The following is a 22,823-nucleotide window of genomic DNA, read 5'->3' as shown; positions in this document are numbered from 1 at the left end:
TTTTTACTTTGGATTTCAGATCTGGGGGGTCTAAAAGGTGTACATGTGAAGTTTCAGCTCGGTCGCATGTCCAGAACCAGAAAAAAAAAGATTGTTTGTATTAGAACACTTTCATTCAGGACAGGTAGTTAGCTTCTCTCCCGGTTTAATAGCAGGCATTTTTTGGGGTTCTTTGCAGTCAGGAAAAACATCTGAACTTGTGTATAGTGGTACTGTGCACAAGTTCTGATGTTTTGCCTGCCTCCAAAAACCCCCAAAAAATGGCAGCAAAAACACACCTGGGCCTTTTTTTTTGGACGCTAGCGTTTTTTTTGGCATTTTTTTGGGTTCTTTGCAGTCAGGAAAAACATCTGAACTTGTGTATAGTGGTACTGTGCCCCAAAAACCCCCAAAAAATGGCAGCAAAAACACACCTGGGCATTTTTTTTTGGACGCTAGCGTTTTTTTGGGCATTTTTTTGGGTTCTTTTGAGGCAGGCAAAACATCTGAACATGTGTATAGGGGGTATATATAGACATATATGTCTGAATATATACCCCTAGACATATATAAGTGTGATAGTAGCAGAAATATATTCCTGTAAATGATTTCATTAGCGCAAGCATTTATTTCTGCTACTATCACACCTATATATGTCTAGGGGTATATATTCAGACATATATGTCTATATATACCCCCTATACACATGTTCAGATGTCATGTCTGACATCAAACATGTCCTCAAAAAAGCACTGGCAGTGGCAGCCCCTGCAGCATAAAAAATGCTTGGCTGGTGAGAAGCCATATTCCAGTTACGAAGCTATTCATAGAAATGATCATTTCTCTATAGTGGTCACCCTGCTATGGAAGGGTTTTGTCACCCTGCCATAGCAGTCACTGCCAGTTAACCCTACACTACACTACGGTCCCCTTACACTTAACACTTTCCCTACAGAAACTCAATTTTTGAAGCTAACTTAAGTGTAAAGGAGCACTTTAACTACACTAGATATCCCTTTCCTCACACTAAAAATAGCTAAATGACACTTTTAAAGTAAAATTAACAGAACTGCTTCCACTCTCTTCCATGTCCAGTATAATATGGCGGGGGCGATCTTATATACTGGGGGGGAGTATTCACTAATGATTGGTCTAGGGACCCCCTAGTCACTCCAATCACATTCCTAGCATTCTCCTGCCCCCTCAATTGGCTTTTGCTAATGGTTCTGGTCCAATCACGGGCTTTTAAAGCCCATTTCCTGAAGCATTGCATTTTGGGCGGTTCTGGTTGCCGAATTCCGAACTTTTTGGGCAAAAAGTTCTAAATTCGGCCGAACCTCGAACACCCAATGTCCCATTGAAATCAATGGGACCCGAACTTCGGTAATCAAAAAACACCATTTTTAAGCCCTAAAACCCAATAAACGCCCCTAAAAAGTGCCCAGGGTTCTGGGTCATGCCCCATTAACTATTAATCACACAAAAAAAAGTTCTTAAAAATTGATAATTTTTCAGTAGAACAGGGATGTGGGTCGGGACCCTCCTTTAACTTTAACACCTATATGATCTTTTTTTCTGGTTCTGGACATGCCACAGAGCTGAAACTTCACAGGTACACCTTTTAGACCCCCCAGACACCAAATCACACAAAAAGTTCTTAAAAATTGTCATTTTTGATAAAAAAAGCCAATTATTGAAAAAAATTAAAAAAAAAAAAAAAAAGAGATTTTTTGGTTTTTACTTTGGATTTCAGATCTGGGGGGTCTAAAAGGTGTACATGTGAAGTTTCAGCTCGGTCGCATGTCCAGAACCAGAAAAAAAAAGATTGTTTGTATTAGAACACTTTCATTCAGGACAGGTAGTTAGCTTCTCTCCCGGTTTAATAGCAGGCATTTTTTGGGGTTCTTTGCAGTCAGGAAAAACATCTGAACTTGTGTATAGTGGTACTGTGCACAAGTTCTGATGTTTTGCCTGCCTCCAAAAACCCCCAAAAAATGGCAGCAAAAACACACCTGGGCCTTTTTTTTTGGACGCTAGCGTTTTTTTTGGCATTTTTTTGGGTTCTTTGCAGTCAGGAAAAACATCTGAACTTGTGTATAGTGGTACTGTGCCCCAAAAACCCCCAAAAAATGGCAGCAAAAACACACCTGGGCATTTTTTTTTGGACGCTAGCGTTTTTTTGGGCATTTTTTTGGGTTCTTTTGAGGCAGGCAAAACATCTGAACATGTGTATAGGGGGTATATATAGACATATATGTCTGAATATATACCCCTAGACATATATAAGTGTGATAGTAGCAGAAATATATTCCTGTAAATGATTTCATTAGCGCAAGCATTTATTTCTGCTACTATCACACCTATATATGTCTAGGGGTATATATTCAGACATATATGTCTATATATACCCCCTATACACATGTTCAGATGTCATGTCTGACATCAAACATGTCCTCAAAAAAGCACTGGCAGTGGCAGCCCCTGCAGCATAAAAAATGCTTGGCTGGTGAGAAGCCATATTCCAGTTACAAAGCTATTCATAGAAATGATCATTTCTCTATAGTGGTCACCCTGCTATGGAAGGGTTTTGTCACCCTGCCATAGCAGTCACTGCCAGTTAACCCTACACTACACTACGGTCCCCTTACACTTAACACTTTCCCTACAGAAACTCAATTTTTGAAGCTAACTTAAGTGTAAAGGAGCACTTTAACTACACTAGATATCCCTTTCCTCACACTAAAAATAGCTAAATGACACTTTTAAAGTAAAATTAACAGAACTGCTTCCACTCTCTTCCATGTCCAGTATAATATGGCGGGGGCGATCTTATATACTGGGGGGGAGTATTCACTAATGATTGGTCTAGGGACCCCCTAGTCACTCCAATCACATTCCTAGCATTCTCCTGCCCCCTCAATTGGCTTTTGCTAATGGTTCTGGTCCAATCACGGGCTTTTAAAGCCCATTTCCTGAAGCATTGCATTTTGGGCGGTTCTGGTTGCCGAATTCCGAACTTTTTGGGCAAAAAGTTCTAAATTCGGCCGAACCTCGAACACCCAATGTCCCATTGAAATCAATGGGACCCGAACTTCGGTAATCAAAAAACACCATTTTTAAGCCCTAAAACCCAATAAACGCCCCTAAAAAGTGCCCAGGGTTCTGGGTCATGCCCCATTAACTATTAATCACACAAAAAAAAGTTCTTAAAAATTGATAATTTTTCAGTAGAACAGGGATGTGGGTCGGGACCCTCCTTTAACTTTAACACCTATATGATCTTTTTTTCTGGTTCTGGACATGCCACAGAGCTGAAACTTCACAGGTACACCTTTTAGACCCCCCAGACACCAAATCACACAAAAAGTTCTTAAAAATTGTCATTTTTGATAAAAAAAGCCAATTATTGAAAAAAATTAAAAAAAAAAAAAAAAAGAGATTTTTTGGTTTTTACTTTGGATTTCAGATCTGGGGGGTCTAAAAGGTGTACATGTGAAGTTTCAGCTCGGTCGCATGTCCAGAACCAGAAAAAAAAAGATTGTTTGTATTAGAACACTTTCATTCAGGACAGGTAGTTAGCTTCTCTCCCGGTTTAATAGCAGGCATTTTTTGGGGTTCTTTGCAGTCAGGAAAAACATCTGAACTTGTGTATAGTGGTACTGTGCACAAGTTCTGATGTTTTGCCTGCCTCCAAAAACCCCCAAAAAATGGCAGCAAAAACACACCTGGGCCTTTTTTTTTGGACGCTAGCGTTTTTTTTGGCATTTTTTTGGGTTCTTTGCAGTCAGGAAAAACATCTGAACTTGTGTATAGTGGTACTGTGCCCCAAAAACCCCCAAAAAATGGCAGCAAAAACACACCTGGGCATTTTTTTTTGGACGCTAGCGTTTTTTTGGGCATTTTTTTGGGTTCTTTTGAGGCAGGCAAAACATCTGAACATGTGTATAGGGGGTATATATAGACATATATGTCTGAATATATACCCCTAGACATATATAAGTGTGATAGTAGCAGAAATATATTCCTGTAAATGATTTCATTAGCGCAAGCATTTATTTCTGCTACTATCACACCTATATATGTCTAGGGGTATATATTCAGACATATATGTCTATATATACCCCCTATACACATGTTCAGATGTCATGTCTGACATCAAACATGTCCTCAAAAAAGCACTGGCAGTGGCAGCCCCTGCAGCATAAAAAATGCTTGGCTGGTGAGAAGCCATATTCCAGTTACGAAGCTATTCATAGAAATGATCATTTCTCTATAGTGGTCACCCTGCTATGGAAGGGTTTTGTCACCCTGCCATAGCAGTCACTGCCAGTTAACCCTACACTACACTACGGTCCCCTTACACTTAACACTTTCCCTACAGAAACTCAATTTTTGAAGCTAACTTAAGTGTAAAGGAGCACTTTAACTACACTAGATATCCCTTTCCTCACACTAAAAATAGCTAAATGACACTTTTAAAGTAAAATTAACAGAACTGCTTCCACTCTCTTCCATGTCCAGTATAATATGGCGGGGGCGATCTTATATACTGGGGGGGAGTATTCACTAATGATTGGTCTAGGGACCCCCTAGTCACTCCAATCACATTCCTAGCATTCTCCTGCCCCCTCAATTGGCTTTTGCTAATGGTTCTGGTCCAATCACGGGCTTTTAAAGCCCATTTCCTGAAGCATTGCATTTTGGGCGGTTCTGGTTGCCGAATTCCGAACTTTTTGGGCAAAAAGTTCTAAATTCGGCCGAACCTCGAACACCCAATGTCCCATTGAAATCAATGGGACCCGAACTTCGGTAATCAAAAAACACCATTTTTAAGCCCTAAAACCCAATAAACGCCCCTAAAAAGTGCCCAGGGTTCTGGGTCATGCCCCATTAACTATTAATCACACAAAAAAAAGTTCTTAAAAATTGATAATTTTTCAGTAGAACAGGGATGTGGGTCGGGACCCTCCTTTAACTTTAACACCTATATGATCTTTTTTTCTGGTTCTGGACATGCCACAGAGCTGAAACTTCACAGGTACACCTTTTAGACCCCCCAGACACCAAATCACACAAAAAGTTCTTAAAAATTGTCATTTTTGATAAAAAAAGCCAATTATTGAAAAAAATTAAAAAAAAAAAAAAAAAGAGATTTTTTGGTTTTTACTTTGGATTTCAGATCTGGGGGGTCTAAAAGGTGTACATGTGAAGTTTCAGCTCGGTCGCATGTCCAGAACCAGAAAAAAAAAGATTGTTTGTATTAGAACACTTTCATTCAGGACAGGTAGTTAGCTTCTCTCCCGGTTTAATAGCAGGCATTTTTTGGGGTTCTTTGCAGTCAGGAAAAACATCTGAACTTGTGTATAGTGGTACTGTGCACAAGTTCTGATGTTTTGCCTGCCTCCAAAAACCCCCAAAAAATGGCAGCAAAAACACACCTGGGCCTTTTTTTTTGGACGCTAGCGTTTTTTTTGGCATTTTTTTGGGTTCTTTGCAGTCAGGAAAAACATCTGAACTTGTGTATAGTGGTACTGTGCCCCAAAAACCCCCAAAAAATGGCAGCAAAAACACACCTGGGCATTTTTTTTTGGACGCTAGCGTTTTTTTGGGCATTTTTTTGGGTTCTTTTGAGGCAGGCAAAACATCTGAACATGTGTATAGGGGGTATATATAGACATATATGTCTGAATATATACCCCTAGACATATATAAGTGTGATAGTAGCAGAAATATATTCCTGTAAATGATTTCATTAGCGCAAGCATTTATTTCTGCTACTATCACACCTATATATGTCTAGGGGTATATATTCAGACATATATGTCTATATATACCCCCTATACACATGTTCAGATGTCATGTCTGACATCAAACATGTCCTCAAAAAAGCACTGGCAGTGGCAGCCCCTGCAGCATAAAAAATGCTTGGCTGGTGAGAAGCCATATTCCAGTTACAAAGCTATTCATAGAAATGATCATTTCTCTATAGTGGTCACCCTGCTATGGAAGGGTTTTGTCACCCTGCCATAGCAGTCACTGCCAGTTAACCCTACACTACACTACGGTCCCCTTACACTTAACACTTTCCCTACAGAAACTCAATTTTTGAAGCTAACTTAAGTGTAAAGGAGCACTTTAACTACACTAGATATCCCTTTCCTCACACTAAAAATAGCTAAATGACACTTTTAAAGTAAAATTAACAGAACTGCTTCCACTCTCTTCCATGTCCAGTATAATATGGCGGGGGCGATCTTATATACTGGGGGGGAGTATTCACTAATGATTGGTCTAGGGACCCCCTAGTCACTCCAATCACATTCCTAGCATTCTCCTGCCCCCTCAATTGGCTTTTGCTAATGGTTCTGGTCCAATCACGGGCTTTTAAAGCCCATTTCCTGAAGCATTGCATTTTGGGCGGTTCTGGTTGCCGAATTCCGAACTTTTTGGGCAAAAAGTTCTAAATTCGGCCGAACCTCGAACACCCAATGTTCGGGTCGAACCGATGGTGGACCCGAACCGTTCGATCATCCCTAGTCTCAGGGCCCAGGTGTTTCCTATTCTCGAGGATATCACACCTGCGTTCAAGACCAGGTGGGAAGAATCTCTATTAGAATGTTCAATCACCCTAATGAATCTTTTGATTGAGGAGTATACAACAAGAGCTATCCAACTAGATGTAATCATTGCCACAACCTGTGACAAGATCAAAAAATTCAAAACGCACAACACTTTCGCACAGCGAGAGGTCAAACTTAAGGAACAACTTGACAATTTCAATAAAAGTATTCTGATCAAGAAACAGAAAATTCTCAATAAAGATAGGAACACGTTCCAACAGGGCAAAGCCTATAATTGGACTACTAATAGGAATAATGTTAGGATCCCCAAAAAGGACACCAACATACCTTCCACTCAGTTTCCCTCAAAAGAACCCTCTATGTCCAAGACACCAAAAACATTTAGCGATCGGTCGAAACGACCCTATCAAAATCACTCTAGTTTAGAACAAAAACCTAAAAAATCTAATGTTAAACCACTCCCGAAAGAAGGTCTTTCCCTTTTTCCACCACCAGTCACATCACAAACACTGGACAATCTGTCCTCACCTTCTTCCCAACCCACAACCACCTTGGCCCCTCCCACTATGCCCACCAATTTGACTTCCACAATTAATTTACAGGAACAGACTTTTTTAGATCTTATTCACCAACGTGCCCTACAAATGGCTCCCACTCACAATATTCCACCACTTCCACCCCCTCCACAAACCTAATGCAACACTCCTCTTTTTCCCCCCCTTCTTCTTATCCCAATTCATCTGATTTTTCTATTATCAACTTGTCCAGCTATACTCTTTCTGAAGACAAATTATCCGTACTTCAGAAAGGTCTTAGCTTTTGCCCAACTATCAATATTAAGAAATTTGATATCATCAAAGACCTCCATCTGTTCGCACGGAAGTTCACTTTAAGTGCGTTTTTCACAAGGAAAACAAAAAGACTGAGGCGAAAGATCCAATTTTGGATACTCTTATCTCTCTCCTTGAAGAGAACGAAAATCTCATAGACCGGGTGGATTTAGACTCCCTACTTGCTGGTACCTGCACGGACTCAACAGAGAAAAAAACACTAATGAGTGATCTCCGAAAAAAATCCGACGCATACCCCGCTATTCAAAAAGCAAACTTGAATGCATTTCTGAAAATTGTCTCTAGTGAAATAGAAAAACTACAAATTCGACCCATCCTATACCCGAATATCACTCCAACAAAAAGAGAAGCCATCAACAACTTATCTGCTAACAAATCAATCACCATAAAACAAGCGGATAAAGGTGGCAACATTGTTGTTATGGACAATGCCCAATACATACTTATGTGTACCAACATACTCAAAAACCCTAATTGGTATAGACGCATCACTTCTGATATCATCCTAAAATTCCATCAAGAGTTTTACCATCTTGTGAACTCTGCCCATTTGAATAACATCTTCCCAAAACACACCTGGGAATACATTCGGACCAAGTTCCCCAAAATTCCCACCTTTTACGGGCTCCCCAAGATACACAAGAACGCTAGCAATCCCCCGGGGAGACCCTTCCTTCAGCCATTCGTCCAAAATCTACCCTCGTATATCAAAGATACGATCCATTTCTTAAATAGAATTGAAAATTTGTGGATTCCTCCTACCGCATTATTGGTCACCATTGACGTAGAGGCCCTCTACAGCTCGATACCCCACCACAGAGGTATCGCGGCTGTAAGGCATATTATATCTCGTCATGGACAGGAAGGCCCTTATAGCGCTTTCATTCTGGATCTCCTTCAATACATCTTAACCCACAACGTCTATACCTTCAATGGCTCCCACTACCTCCAGGTACAGGGAGTAGCGATGGGCACTTGTTGTGCACCATCCTATGCCAACCTGTACCTGGGGGAGTGGGAGGAGTTTTTCTTGAAGGATGAAGCATTATCTATATATACTGACCACATTAATTTATGGGTCAGATATATAGATGATGTGTTTTTAATTTGGGACGGTCTCATTGAATCCCTCCAAGCTTGCCTTGCACGAATGAACAAAAACGATTTCAATCTACTGTTCACTATAAATGCAGACTCCAACTGTGTCACCTTTCTAGACGTAGCCATCACCAGGGACGAAGGAGGCACCCTACACAGTGGACTTTTTCGAAAGCCCACTGCGGGGAACACGATCCTTCATGGTTCTAGTTTCCATCCCAAACCCCTCCTTCGCTCCATCCCAGTAAGTCAATACCTACGACTAAGGCGCAAATGCTCTGATCTATCCTCGTTCCAATCTGCAGCCGATGGGCTGCGGGATAGACTATTACGGAGAGGCTACTCCAAAAAATCACTCAAATATGCTTATAAGCGTGCTCTTCTCAGTGATAGGAAAGCACTACTAGCCCCAAAGAGGGTCCCTAACATAGACAGCAACAGTGATGAACCCAGAATTATAACCCCATATATGCATCAACACTCCAAAATCAGACAGATTGTGACCAAACATTGGCACCTTCTGTCATCTGATCCGATTCTGGGCCAATATCTTTCAGATACTCCTAAATTCACCTTCAAAAGAGCCCCTGCGCTCAAAGATAGGTTGGTTCGGAGTGAATTTATGGATGAGTCCCTCACTGCTTGTTGTAAATATAAAGGGACCTATATGTGTGGTAGCTGCAATTATTGCGGCTACATGATGACACATAAGAATCCCGTTTTGCCCAACGGTCTTGCCTTCAAAGCTAGACACTTCGCCAATTGCCGCACGGTGGGGGTAGTCTACTTACTAGTATGTGACTGCCAATGTTTCTACATAGGCAAAACTAAATTGGAGTTCTGGCGACGGGCTTACCGCCACATCCTCAGTATGAGGAAGTCCGACCCAGAGCTCCCACTTGGACGCCATGTAGGCACAGTCCACGGGGGGAAATTCCCCAAAATAAAGTTCCTAATCCTTGACCGCATCCACCCCAGCCCAAGAGGAGGAGACTGGAACAAAAGTCTCCTCCAACTTGAGCTGAGGTGGATTTATTCCCTTAAAGCCACTGAGCCACCAGGGTTAAATGGCATGTTATCTTTCAAGCCATTCCTGGAAGGCTTTGAGTCAGGAGGAATGGAAATATAAAAAATATAGAGCAATGTGTCCACACATGTGTATTATACTTACCACCTTATATAAAGATGCAACATGTAATGAACTTCATTATTATTTTTTATTGTTGTTATCCATTTTTGAATATATTGCATATCCTTTTTTGTTTCCATAATGTCAATGTTCACCTTTAACATCTGTAATGTATACACAAATGTTCTGACTTGTGTTATTGATGCCTCTGTTCTATTTGTGTTTCAATAGATGGTTGCCATTACAACACCTTGGTCCGGGGTCCTGATCTCTAGCGATGCTTTACACATTTATTATATATACACCAAAATGCCAAGTTACATCGGCTGATTCAATGCTTTTGGTATATTAAAATCTTTATATTTTTTATCCTTTTAGCTTTTCATTTGCAGGCTGGTTCCTGGGTCTCCCTCTGTGAGCATCCCGGGACGGTGGAGACACATCGCTTTAGTGCGATGTCTCCCATTGGTGCTATTGTACAGCTGCACTCCCTCTGGGTCTGTGCGCACCAACCGAAGACCGGATGTTCCCCCGAACTTCCGGTTTTCGGATGCCGTGCCGGTGGAACGCAAGCACCGGCCCCGCCCACTCCACGTCATGCCGCTATGCGGCGCACACGTCGGGTGGGGGCGGGCCCGGCGCTGGCGATCCAGGAAGCCCATTCCTGGACGCCAGCTGATGCCTCTTTCCCCAATCACTATGGCCTCTTATAGACTCCCTCCCAGCGTTCAGACAGCACAGTACTTGCTGTCTGCTCGCTGGAGAGGATCGGTCTGTTCATTCACATATCCTTTAAGGTAAAAGTTACTTTTCCCAATCGTTTTTTATAATAGCTGGTAATTTAGAGTCTGAGCATTTTTATGCTCATTCATCTTGCCAAATATTCGACTATTAGAATTCTAAACTCAGTCCTTTTTTGTGATTTTTTTATCAGCTGTCTGGCTTAGACATCACAAGTTGAGGGGATTAGTCATGGCACCTTCCCTGGCTTCCTAACCTTGTTGGACTTCAGATGCCCACAGTGGGAGTCTCAGGCTTAACCTACCCTGCCATACCATCCTAGCTGCATATATACATCAGCAGCCCACACCGCCAGTCAGATCAAGCCCAGCTTCCTTGGTTTTAATCCTCTGTACAAGCTATCTGAGTCTAGACACTATCAACCTTGTAAGTGTTGCCAATAGAATATCTCTAAATGTGTTTTTGTGTATTTTATTATATAATATTTATATACATATTTTTCTGTCAATAGAACACTTACTTGAGCTTCCCCTGAAGAAGAAGAGAAAGTTTATTATCTTCGAAAAATGTCGGGTTAAAGTTCTAGTATTTGGTTGAAAATTGGTGTCATCTGGTATAGCTTGTATATGTTTTTAATTTTTTGTTCATACACATCTAATAAAATCATCACTATTGTTAAAATTATCATTGATTATCACATTATTAGATCCTTCTGTGCCTAAAAAGTCCCATTTAGGGGAACCCCTTTCTGTGTAAAGTATTTGGAATAACGTGCTTTATAACATCCAGTGTGTGTATACGATCAGGTATGATGTTGTATCGATCAGGTAGTGTAAGGGTTACGCCCGCTTCACAGTGACAGACCAAACTCTGACAGACCAAACTCCCCATTTAACGCACCGCAAACAACCGCAAACAGTCCATTTGCACAACCGCAAACTCCCCATTAGCACAAGGTTGGATACCAAGCTAGCCATGTCCCATTCCTTGTCCTCACTGATGTCATTAAAGGTCTCTTCCTCCACCCAGCCACGTACAACACCAAGGGTCCCCGAAAGTTGACAACAAGCCCCCTGGGACACCTGCTGTGGTTGGTCTTCCACCTCCTCAAAGCCACCTTCCTCCTCTGACTCCTCTTCTTCAGACTCCTCTCTCTGCGTTGCCGCAGGTCCAGCAATCGACGATGAGAAGGCTGCTTCTGGTGGTGATGGTGACCACAACTCTTCCTCTTCATGCTCATTTACGGCCTGATCCAGCACTCTTCACAGGGCACGCTCGCACTCTTCTCAGGGCGCGCTCCAGGAAGAAAACAAATGGGATGATGTCTCTGATGGTGCCTTCGGTGCGACTGACTAGGTTTGTCACCTCCTCAAAAGGACACATGAGCCTACAGGCATTGTGCATGAGCGTCCAGTAACGTGGCAAAAAAATACCCAGCTCCGCAGAGGCTGTCCTAGCACCCCTGTCATACAAATACTCGTTGACGGCTTTTACTTGTTGAAGCAGGCGGTCAAACATTAGGAGTGTTGAATTCCAGCGCGTCGAGCTGCCGCAAATCAAGCACCTCACTGGCATGTTGTTTTACAGCTGAATATGTCAACTTGCCCAAATTCAATGGCGCCAACAAATTGCTTCTCTTGTCACACACCACTTTGCCCATCTCCAGTTGGTGCGGGGTCAGCCACTGATCTACCTGTGCGTTCAGGGCGGACAGGAGTGCTGGTCCGGTGTGACTCTGCTTTCAGGCAAGTCAACCCCAAGACAGCGTGACATTGTCGTATCCGGAATGTGGAATAGCCCCTGGGGAGCTGGGGGGGGGTGCCGTTGATGTGAAGCAAGAAGCAGCAACAGAAGAGGACTCAGCCGAGGAGGTTAGCGAAGAGGATGGAGTAGGAGGAGTAGAGGAGGTGGCAGCAGGCCTGCCTGCAAGTTGTGGCGGTGTCACCAACTCCACTGCAGAGCCACGCATTCCATGCTTGGCAGCTGTCAGCAGGTTTACCCAATTTGCAGTGTACGTGATATACCTGCCCTGACTGTGCTTTGCAGACCAGGTATCAGTGGTCAGATGGACCCTTGCCCCAACACTGTGTGCAAGACATGCCATGACTTTCTTTTCCACAATAGAGTACAGGTTGCGGTTTGCCTTTTGTGAAAAAAAATTTTGGCCGGGTACCTTCCACTGCGGTGTCCCGATAGCTACAAATTTTTTGAAGGCCTCAGACTCCACCAGCTTGTATGGTAAAAGCTGGCGGGCTAAGAGTTCCAACAAGCCAGCTGTCAGATGCCGGGCAAGGGGGTGACTCTGGCTTCTTATGCTCAAACATTTCCTTGACAGACACCTGACTGTGGGCAGATGAGCAGGAACTGCTGAAGGTGAGAGGCGGAGTGGCGGGTGGTTGATAGGGGGCAATGGGGACAGCAGTGGTTGACGTGGCTGAAGATGCTGGACCAGGAGGAGGATGGTGGCTTTGAGTTTGTGTGCTGCTTGTACTCATCATGTGTTGATCTCATAGGCATTTGTGATGTGAGATTATGTGCCTTCGCAAAGCAGTTGTACCTAGGTGGGTGTTGGACTTCCCACGACTCTTTTGGCACAGGTTGTTATCAGAGGCAGACACACAAAAAAAAATGCCACACTGCTGAACTTTGCAATGACGGCATTCTGGTGGTGGCAACAGCATGCGTTGATTGGCGTGCTGTCTGGCTGACCCCGGGTGCCGATACATGCTGTCTGACTGTGCCACTAGCTCCTTGCGACGACCTTCACCTATTTCCAACTCGTCTCCTCCTCCTCTCTGTCTTACCATCTGAACTTTCCCCCTGTTCTTCTTCTCTTTGAGCAGGCACCCACGTGACATCCACTGACACATCGTCATCATCAACCACTTCAATTGTATTTGACAACTCAGCAAAGGAAGCAACAGCGGGTACATCATCATCATCACACCGTATGTCCATGTGTGTAATGCTGCCTGACTGAGACATATCCCTGTTATCTACATCCTCTGGCACTAATGGTTGCGCATAACTCATTTCTTTCAACTGATGTGTAAATAACTCTTCTGACAGATCAAGTGAAGCGGCTGTGGTGCTAGTGTTGGTGGTGGTGGCGGGCGGGCGAGTGGTAACTTGAGAGGTGCCCGAACCTGAGCTGGAGGAGGATGGTGCGTCAAGGTTCCAAGCGGAAGCTGTAGAATATTGGGTGTCCTGTGTAAGCCAGTCAACTATGTCCTCAGAATTTTTTCGAGTTCAGGGTACGTGGCCTCTGAACACTGGGCATTATTCTAGGGCCAAAGGAAATCACAGCACCGCAACCACGACGGCCCCTGCGGGGTGGCCTTCCTCTGCCTGTCATTTTTTTTAGATTAGTGGTACTATGCGTGCAAGGTACTGTGCCACCCTACATGAGTGGTGGGCAGTGGGCACAGTACAGTCTGTGGACCTGACACTCACTGGCAGGCAACTGCAATTATATTACAGAGGAAACATTTTATGAATTTTTTACCTGCAAGGTGCTGTGCCACCCTATATGAGTGGTGGGCTGTGGGCACAGTACAGTCTGTAGACCTGACACTCACTGGCAGGCAATTGCAATTATATTACAGAGGAAAAATTAAATGAATGTTTTATCTGCAAGGTGCTGTGCCACCCTACATGAGTGGTGGGCAGTGGGCACAGTACAGTCTGTGGACCTGACACTCACTGGCAGGCAACTGCAATTATATTACAGAGGAAAATTTTAAATATTTTTTTATCTGCAAGGTGCTGTGCCACCCTATATTAGTGGTGGGCAGTGGGCACAGTACAGTCTGTGTACCTGACACTCACTGGCAGGCAACTGCAAATATATTAAAGAGGAAAAATTAAATGAATTTTTTATCTGCAAGGTGCTGTGCCACCCAATATGAGTGGTGGGCAGTGGGCACAATACAGTCTGTTGGCCTGACACTCACTGGCAGGCAACTGCAATTATATTACAAAGGAAAAATTAAATGAATTTTTTCTCTGCAAGGTGCTGTGCCACCCTGATATTAGTGGTGGGCAGTGGGCACAGTACAGTCTGTGGACCTGACACTCACTGGCAGGCAACTGCAATTATATTACAGAGGACAAATTAAATGAATTTTTTATCTGCAAGGTGCTGTGCCACCCTATATGAGTGGTGGGCACAGTACAGTCTGTGGGCCTGACACTCACTGGCAGGCAACTGCAATTATATTACAGAGAAAATATGAAATGACTTTTTTATCTGCAAGGTACTGCGCCACCCGATATGAGTGGTGTGCACACAGTACAGTCTGTGGGCCTGTGGCCTCTCACACACGGGCAGGCAACTGCAATATATATATATATATATATATATATATATATATGTGTATATATATATAGAAAAAAATAAAAGCAGACTGATGAAAGAGCCCTAAAAAGGGCTTTTTGGGGTGCTGTCAGGACGCTGTCCATACAGCAGGAGTGGACACAGAACACTGGCCTAGCTAATGATTTCCCTATTAATTCAGCAGCAGCAGCACTCTCCCTGCTCTAACTAACACTGCAGCTTCAGAATGAATCTAAGATGGATGCTGTCCTTGCTTTTTTATAGGAGGTGGGAGGGTATGGGAGGGAGGGTATGGGAGGGAGGGTATGCTGATTGGCTGGAATGTGTCTGCTGACTGTGAGGTACAGGTTAAAGTTTGCTCAATGATGATGTATAGGGGCGGACCGAACAACGCATATGTTCGCCTGCTGCAGCGAACGTGAACAAGCGATGTTCACCGGAACTGTTCGCCGGCGAATAGTTCGGGACATCTCTAATGGGGTATCCCCATCTTTAGGGGAAGCAGCATAATGTATTTTGGGGTTTAATTACACATATGCCCATGGCATGTGTGAGCAATATATACAGTAATTTCAATGAAAAAAAATCTTTTTTTTTTTAATCATTTTTCAAACACCTGTGACAAAAAAGTTAAATATTCAATGGACTCAGCATGCCTCTCAGGAAATTCCTAAGGCCCCTTTCACACGAACGATCCGATCTGATCTGCCTGTCAGTTTTTTAGGTGGATCTGATCGGATACTCAATGCATCCCTATGGGGCAGCGAATGTCAGAGAAGACATGTCTGCTGACACCCGCTGCCATCCGCATCCGATCCTGTCCGTGAAATCCGAATGGATGAAAACCCTATTTTCTATCCGTCCAGGGGATCGGATCAGATGGGATCGGATGACAGCGGACAGGCAGTCTGCTCTCATCCGATCCCCCATAGAGAGCAACGGGGCTCTGTCACCTCCCTTTCTGCAGCAGGCAGCGCAGCGTATAAAAGGAGCCCTAGGATGTCTACTTTCCAAAAAGGGGTAATTTGGGGGGGGGGGGGGGGTTACTGGCCTTCCATTTTAGCACTTCTAGAATGAGAAAGGCAGTCAGAAAGTAAAAACTGCATAAATTCCAGTATATACACCATAGTTTGTAGACGCTATAACATTTGCACAAACCAATAAAAATATGCTTATTGAGAATTTTTTTGTCAAAGACATGTAGCTAAAGACATTTTGGCCTAAATATATGACAAAAATTTAGTATATTGGATATTTTTTATAAAAAAAAGTAGAATGTAATTTTTTCTCAAAATGTTTGCTCTATTTTTTTATTATTATCACAAAAAATCAAATCAAAAGTGCAGAGGTGATCGAATACCACCAAAAGAAAGCTCTATTTGTGGGAAAAAAAGGACATAAATTTTTTTGGGGTACAGCATTGCATGACCGCGCAATTGTCAGTTAAAGTCACGCAGTGTCAAATTGAAAAAAGTGACTTGGTCATTAAGGGGGAAAATCCTCCGGTTCAGAAGTGGTTAAATGATCTGTTCTATTTTGTAAATAAATACAGTACTTACTTTTTCAGTTGCTCATATAATTGTCCTCCCCTCTCTGTCCTTCTACAGGACAGAAAGGGTTGGACAATTATATGAGCATCTGAAAAAGTAATAATTTTTTTAAAAAATGAAGCACAACATGTTAATGTATTAAGAATGCTGTGATGTATTGGAGGATTTTGGGGAAAACTAAATAAATTTGAATTTAACCACTTAACGACCACCTACCACAGATTTACTGCGGCAGACAGCCGCTCCTGGCCAAAGCGACATGGGTCTACGTCGCTCGCTCTCAGGAGGCTAGGGGGTGTCAGCGGAGAAGTTGGTGTGTGTATCAGGCGGCTCCGATTGCCACCTGACACCCCTGAACGTTCCCCACTGAGAGATGATCATAGAGATCATGCGATCCTTCTGTATAGGATCACATGTCTCTATGGTCATTTCAGAAGCCACGACCCACACACTTAAAATCACTCCCCTAGACTCACATTTACCTCTCGATCCCCCATAGTGTTAACCCCTTCCCTGCCAGTGTCATTATTACAGTAACAGTGCATATTTATAGCACTGATTACAGTAGTAATGTCACTGGTCCCAGCAAAAGTGTCAAAAATGTCAGTCAGTGGTCCGATCTTTCTGCTGCAATGTTGCAGTCCCTCAAAAAATTGCAGATTGCCGCCATTACTAGTAAAAAAAAGAAAACAGTAAAAATGACATAAATCTTTCTCGTAGTTAGTAGACGAGATAACTTTTGCGCAAACCAATCAAAATACGCGTATTGCGATTTTTTTACCAAAAATATGTAGCAGAAAACAAATTGGCCTAAAATGTTAAAACATTTTTATTTTTTTATTTTTTTTGAGAATGTTATATAGCAGAATGTGAAAAATATATATATATATTTTTTTTTAAATTGTCGCTATTTTTTTGCTTATAGCGCAAAAAATAAAAATCGCACAGGTGATAAAATACCACCAAAAGAAAGCTCTATTTATGGGGGAAAGGGGTGTAAATTTTGTTTGGGTACAGCTTCGCATGACCGCGCAATTGTCCGTTAAAGTAACGCAGTGCAGAATCGCAAAATAGGGCCTGCTCATTAAGGGGGCAAATCCTTCTGGTCTTAAAGTGGTTAAAGGTAGAACTCTGTAGCTGTTGCGGGTGCTGGGTAGAGGTTGGTAGCACTCTGCCCTGTTGCCAGCACTTCTGCTGGGGGACTCCACATAATCCGCTCTGGCTAACTGTTGTGGAGGGAGACTGGCTTCCTCTGATCCCAGACTGTGGATATCTCACTGGGGAGGAAGGATGACCACCTTCATCCCTGAACTGTGTAGCTGCTGTTGGGGAATGATCACCACCTTCTCACCCTGGGCCTCTGTAAGCGCCACAGGTGTGGGGCAGAGGTCTTGGACCCTCTGCCCAGTTGTCAGCGCTTCAGCTGGAGAAGTTTTTTGTAACTCCACTGATGCTGCTGGCAAGAAATCCCATGTCCCTGTTAGTGGTCTAAGAGAAAGGACAGCTGCCTCTTCTCTCAGGAAGGATAAAAATGCTGTTGGTGTTGGGCAGCACTCAGTGATGTTAGGCCCTGATGCCAGTTGTTTTGCAGGAAAGTAAACTGAAAAGTCAGTAGCCTTGCACACATCTTCCTGGGTCACCAATTGTTGCAGGCAGAGGTCAGCTATGCCCTGATGCCCACTCTTCTGCTGTAGGCTCACTGGAATGTTCCTCCTCAGAAGAAAAGTCTATTAAATCCCCAGCCTCTGGAATTGCTAAAGGTCCAGGGCCCAGGCTGGTGGCACTCGGGCCCAGTGCCAACACTTTGGCGGGTGATTTATCATCCATATCATCCTCCAATGGAAAGTCAATTAAATCTGTGATCAGTGGTTGGGGAATGAAGATGACTTCCTCTTCTCCCAAACCTTTATCCAGCAGCCGAACAGAGGCGTTATCTTTTAATAAATTGATTTTAGCAGTATTACACTATGTCTGTCCCCCCTTTGGTTTTTATCTATATCCATGTTGGAGTTGAGACCTGGTGTGTCCATAATCATTGCTGATCCATATGGAATCCATTGAGGTCGATACATCCAGTTGGGACATCCTAAAAATATACCCATATACCCATAAGCCTGTATGACCCATATGCTATATGGTATCTGGGTCCCATCCATCTGGTGAGCGCAATCCACTTATCTTTATTGGTGTTGGGATTTGCTGCGCATTAAGATCACGTTATCCTTTGTTGGACTTACCTCATCACATTATTCACTTGGGATTTTTTTGATGGACTTTTTTTGCTAATCTTTCGATTGGACTTTTATGTATTATTTGTTTATACATATTTATTAGTGCTGCACATTTCTTTTTGTATTTATATTATTTGTCACTTTTTTGTCTAGTGATTGGTGCTAGCTGCTTTTTCACTTTATTAGTTAGCGCAGTATTTTCTTGCTCCCCCATTCCTCCATCCATGCTCATCCTGTGCAGAAACAGGTTTGTCAAGGTGAGTCAGCACTTGCTGCATCCACCATAAGACCTCCACATCCAAAACCGTGAGTGCAGGTGAGCAAAGCACACTATTACTGTGCCCTATTGTCATCATTCAGGATTTCTGGACTGTCAGCTGGTACTTCTGAATATTCCCAGGCAAGGGGAGCCCAGCCCTGGCACTGAGCAGAGTTTAGCAGCTGTCTGTAGGCAATCTCCAGCTCCCATTCCTGAATGGTCAGAAACTCCATATCTTCCAGTGCCCAGAACACTTCCCAGATGTTCAGGATTTCTTCACTGTAATCCTCAATTTCCTCTAACCGCCACTCCAAATGACTCCCAAAGTCGGGGTCCTTGGACAGCCTCTCTAATAACATCCCCGGGCTGCTGTCCGTTGGGCTGCCATCCGCAGTCCATGGGCACAGTTGGGTTACATACCATCGGAGGACTCTGTAGCTCTCATCCAACCGCAATCTCCACTTGGACCAGCCTGCTTAACTCAGCTTTCCATTCCTTGTGTGCTTGTCTCCCCAAAAATTACATTTGAATTTCGTACTGCGACCAGTACCTTTCCTGGAAGGAGGGGAGGATTTTCCCTGGTGTCACTGCTCACAGGCTAGTGTTTCCTCCCAGAGTTCCAAGCGGATTAAATCATACCACCCTAGCAGGACCTTTTCTGACACTGGTCCCCTGTGCTGTATCCACATCTCTTGCAACCTCCTTCCAAATTCCTCTTCCATGGCGGCTGATATCTGTACTTCTCCTCTTCTGCTATCTGGACCTTGGATCCTGGTGGAGGTTTAGATGTCCCAGACTGCAGGAAGCATCCCACCGCTTGCCACAAATGCCATGGAACTGCGACCCACACTGTGTTTGTGGGCTTCCGTCAGTATATGACTTCCTTCAGTCTTGAACATAGATATCAAATATTCCAGCCGCCCCCATAAAAAGCTAGCCGACAACTTAGCTTGTACTGGAACTTTCTCTTTTATTGAACAGTCACACAGTTTATATACAGCATGGACATCCCCTTCCTGATCAGATTGACACACACATATCTAGCCATCTGGACAGAAAAATTGTGTGAGTTCATTAACAATTAACAATGGGACAGACAGGCTTAGCAGAATACACATCACACCTCAATACACAGACAATAGGAAAAGTCTGCCAGTGACAGATCGTATCTGTCTTTCACTCCCTGTGACGGTGAGTACCGTCACAAAGGTATTACTTCTTTGTGACATTTTTTGACAATCCTTTACATATTAGCTTTGAAAATGGGCAGAATTGATTTTTAAGATTCACCCCTATAGACTTTAATAGAATTCAGTTTATAAGATGGCAGTTTTCTGGTGATGGGTTCAACTAACACTCCTTGAACTGAATCAAGAAACGTTCCCACATCCCTAATTATGATTTTCTCATGCATAATTTAGAGATCCAAAGTAAAATATGGCACATAGGCAAATATATATTTATTAGGGTATATTATTACATGCAAATGAACTCAACAAGCAACACCTTTTTTAACAATAGGATATCTATTGTTGTTAGTTCTTGGTGAGTCTCAGTATGACATCATGCACACATTCTTTAACATTATTGTTTCTCAGTGTGTAAATAAATGGGTTTATCAATGGTACTACAATTGTGTTCACTATAGAAATTTTTTTGTTTAAATTGAAGTCCTGATTATGTTTTGGTTGGGAATACAAAAATATACAGCTACCATATGCCAAGGTCACAACTAAGGCATGAGAAGAGCATGTTGCAAAAATTTTTTGTTTTCCCCCAGAGGTATTAACTTTTATTATTGCAAGTATAATATTTATATACGATATAACTGTAACTAGAAGAGACATAATCAGAAGTGAAGATGTTGCTACTATACATTTCTCAATATTTACTGTGTTGGTGCAGGAGTTCATTAACAGTGGACCTACATCACAGAAAAAATGGTTGATCTTAGAAAAACAGAAAGTCAGGTTCGTCACTAAGTAGAATGGAATACAGTTACTTACTAATGAACCAAGCCACACTCCTACTATAAGCCGTATACATAGACGTTGACTCATGATAGCCGAATAATGTAGTGGATAGCATATTGCTAAGTATCGATCTACAGACATTACTGCTAAAAGGAGAAATTCAGCTGTTCCAGCCAGGAAGAAAAAAAACAATTGTGTCAAGCAACAATTTGAGGATATGATCTTCCGTTCTCTTGTGGTATCCTTCAGTAAGTTTGGTACTGTGGTGTTAACAAAGCAGAGATCGATACAAGCTAAATTACACAAGAAGAAATACATTGGTCTTTGGATTCTGCTGTTCATCAAGACCAAGAACATAATAATAAAATTCCCTAGCATTGATAAGATATAGGCCACTATGATCAGACAGAATACTGGGACAATTAAATGAGGAAGTAAACAAAAACTCACTAGAACAAATTCATTGACAACTGTCATATTATTTAACTCCATCATATGTCTACAAATTTGGACGTTAAAGTGGAGTTATGGTTTCTGACCTGACAGTAAATAATAAATACAGATACAAAATCTGAAAGATATGAACAAGCACAATATTACAATATAGTAGTATTTTTTCTGATTACATTGGAAAAATTTAATTTTCATACTGGTGTCAAAAAAAGGCAGACTTACCAAAGTAATTTTAGCCTACACTTCAAATAGTATGTTTCTGGTAATAATTTCTCTTAAACACTGAGGAAACTTCATAACAAAGTTTCCTTACCTTTTTTCCCCCACCCCTTAATTAGGTCTATCCCTCGATCCAATCATACCAACCTAGATCTCCTAAGCCATGACATAAGATTTTATGGGGCAGGTAGACCAGTAGAACAAGATCTTTTTACCAGTCCCATAAAAGTCTGTGGGACTGAATTGCATATATGTGGACATCAGATCAAGTGGCTGGTGGTTGAATGTATATAAATTAATGTAAATGTAAATAATTAATCAGGCCACTGAGTTAGATTTAGACCTTAGACAGAAGCTGGGTATACACATATTGAAATCTGGCAAAATTTTGGTACATGTATACACCCTTCTGTTGAATGGTCCTGCAGGAACCTTTTGTTTTTTTGTTTTTTAGTTCAACCCTCTGAGGTTGAAAACCACTATCAAAGGTAAAAATGAACCTTCAGTAAATAAAAGTTGGGAATCGAAGATTAATCATGGATACTTTTAACCTGAACTTCTAAGATATCGGGCTCAATTCACAACTGTTTTAACATAAGGATAAATATACTTATTTTAGTCACGTGACTTCAATTTTCAAATTTAATTGGACTCTGCTGAAAATAACTGTCACTTTCTTGAAAATAGCTACCCTTATCTGCTGTGTTAGCATTATGATTTTAGCTTTTATTCTCTTTCTATTTGGTGAGAGAAGTTAAAAAAAAAAAATACTAGATAAACAATAGATGAAACGGGTACTGAGAGAAATATGCAGGCTGACACTGTCTTCTAAAAATGTTAATTAGCCAGTTGTAATACTGTCTATTTAATATCACTGACATGACACAAACATGCAGATCAGGTGTTCATTCTAAGTGCACATGCTATATACTAAAGCTGGGTATACACTCTGAGTGTTTTTCGTTTAACCAGAAGGTTGAACAAAAAAAAAAAAAACTCACAGATCCACTCACTCACACAAGAGATATGGCTGCAGGGATCTCTTCCACTGCTCTATTGTATTCTGACAGCAGGGATTTCCCCACCCCCCACCAGAATACAAAGATCAGCACTGCATTAGGTGCATGCTGGTTTTCCACCAGGACCATTCAACAGAAGCCGATCGGTAGACTGGCTTCTGTTGAACAGACAACGGTACACACAGAATGAAATTCTACCAGTCCTGCTGAAACGGCTAATTTTTGGCCTTTCGTTTCAATCTTTGTCTCAGAACATATTGAATGCAGAGACAACCAGACTACTTGTGTTTTTAGAAATACGCCATCAAAGACAGCTAAAAGAAAGATAGTCAGGGTGGCCCTGCACTGGCAGATATATCACTGAAAGTGACAAGCAGTAAGGAATCTGTCAACAAAAACTACAG

This window comes from Pelophylax lessonae (genome assembly GCF_965119305.1).
Source record: "Pelophylax lessonae genome assembly, chromosome: 1".
In the NCBI taxonomy this organism is placed as follows: domain Eukaryota; kingdom Metazoa; phylum Chordata; class Amphibia; order Anura; family Ranidae; genus Pelophylax; species Pelophylax lessonae.
Note: the sequence above shows the minus strand (reverse complement) of the source record.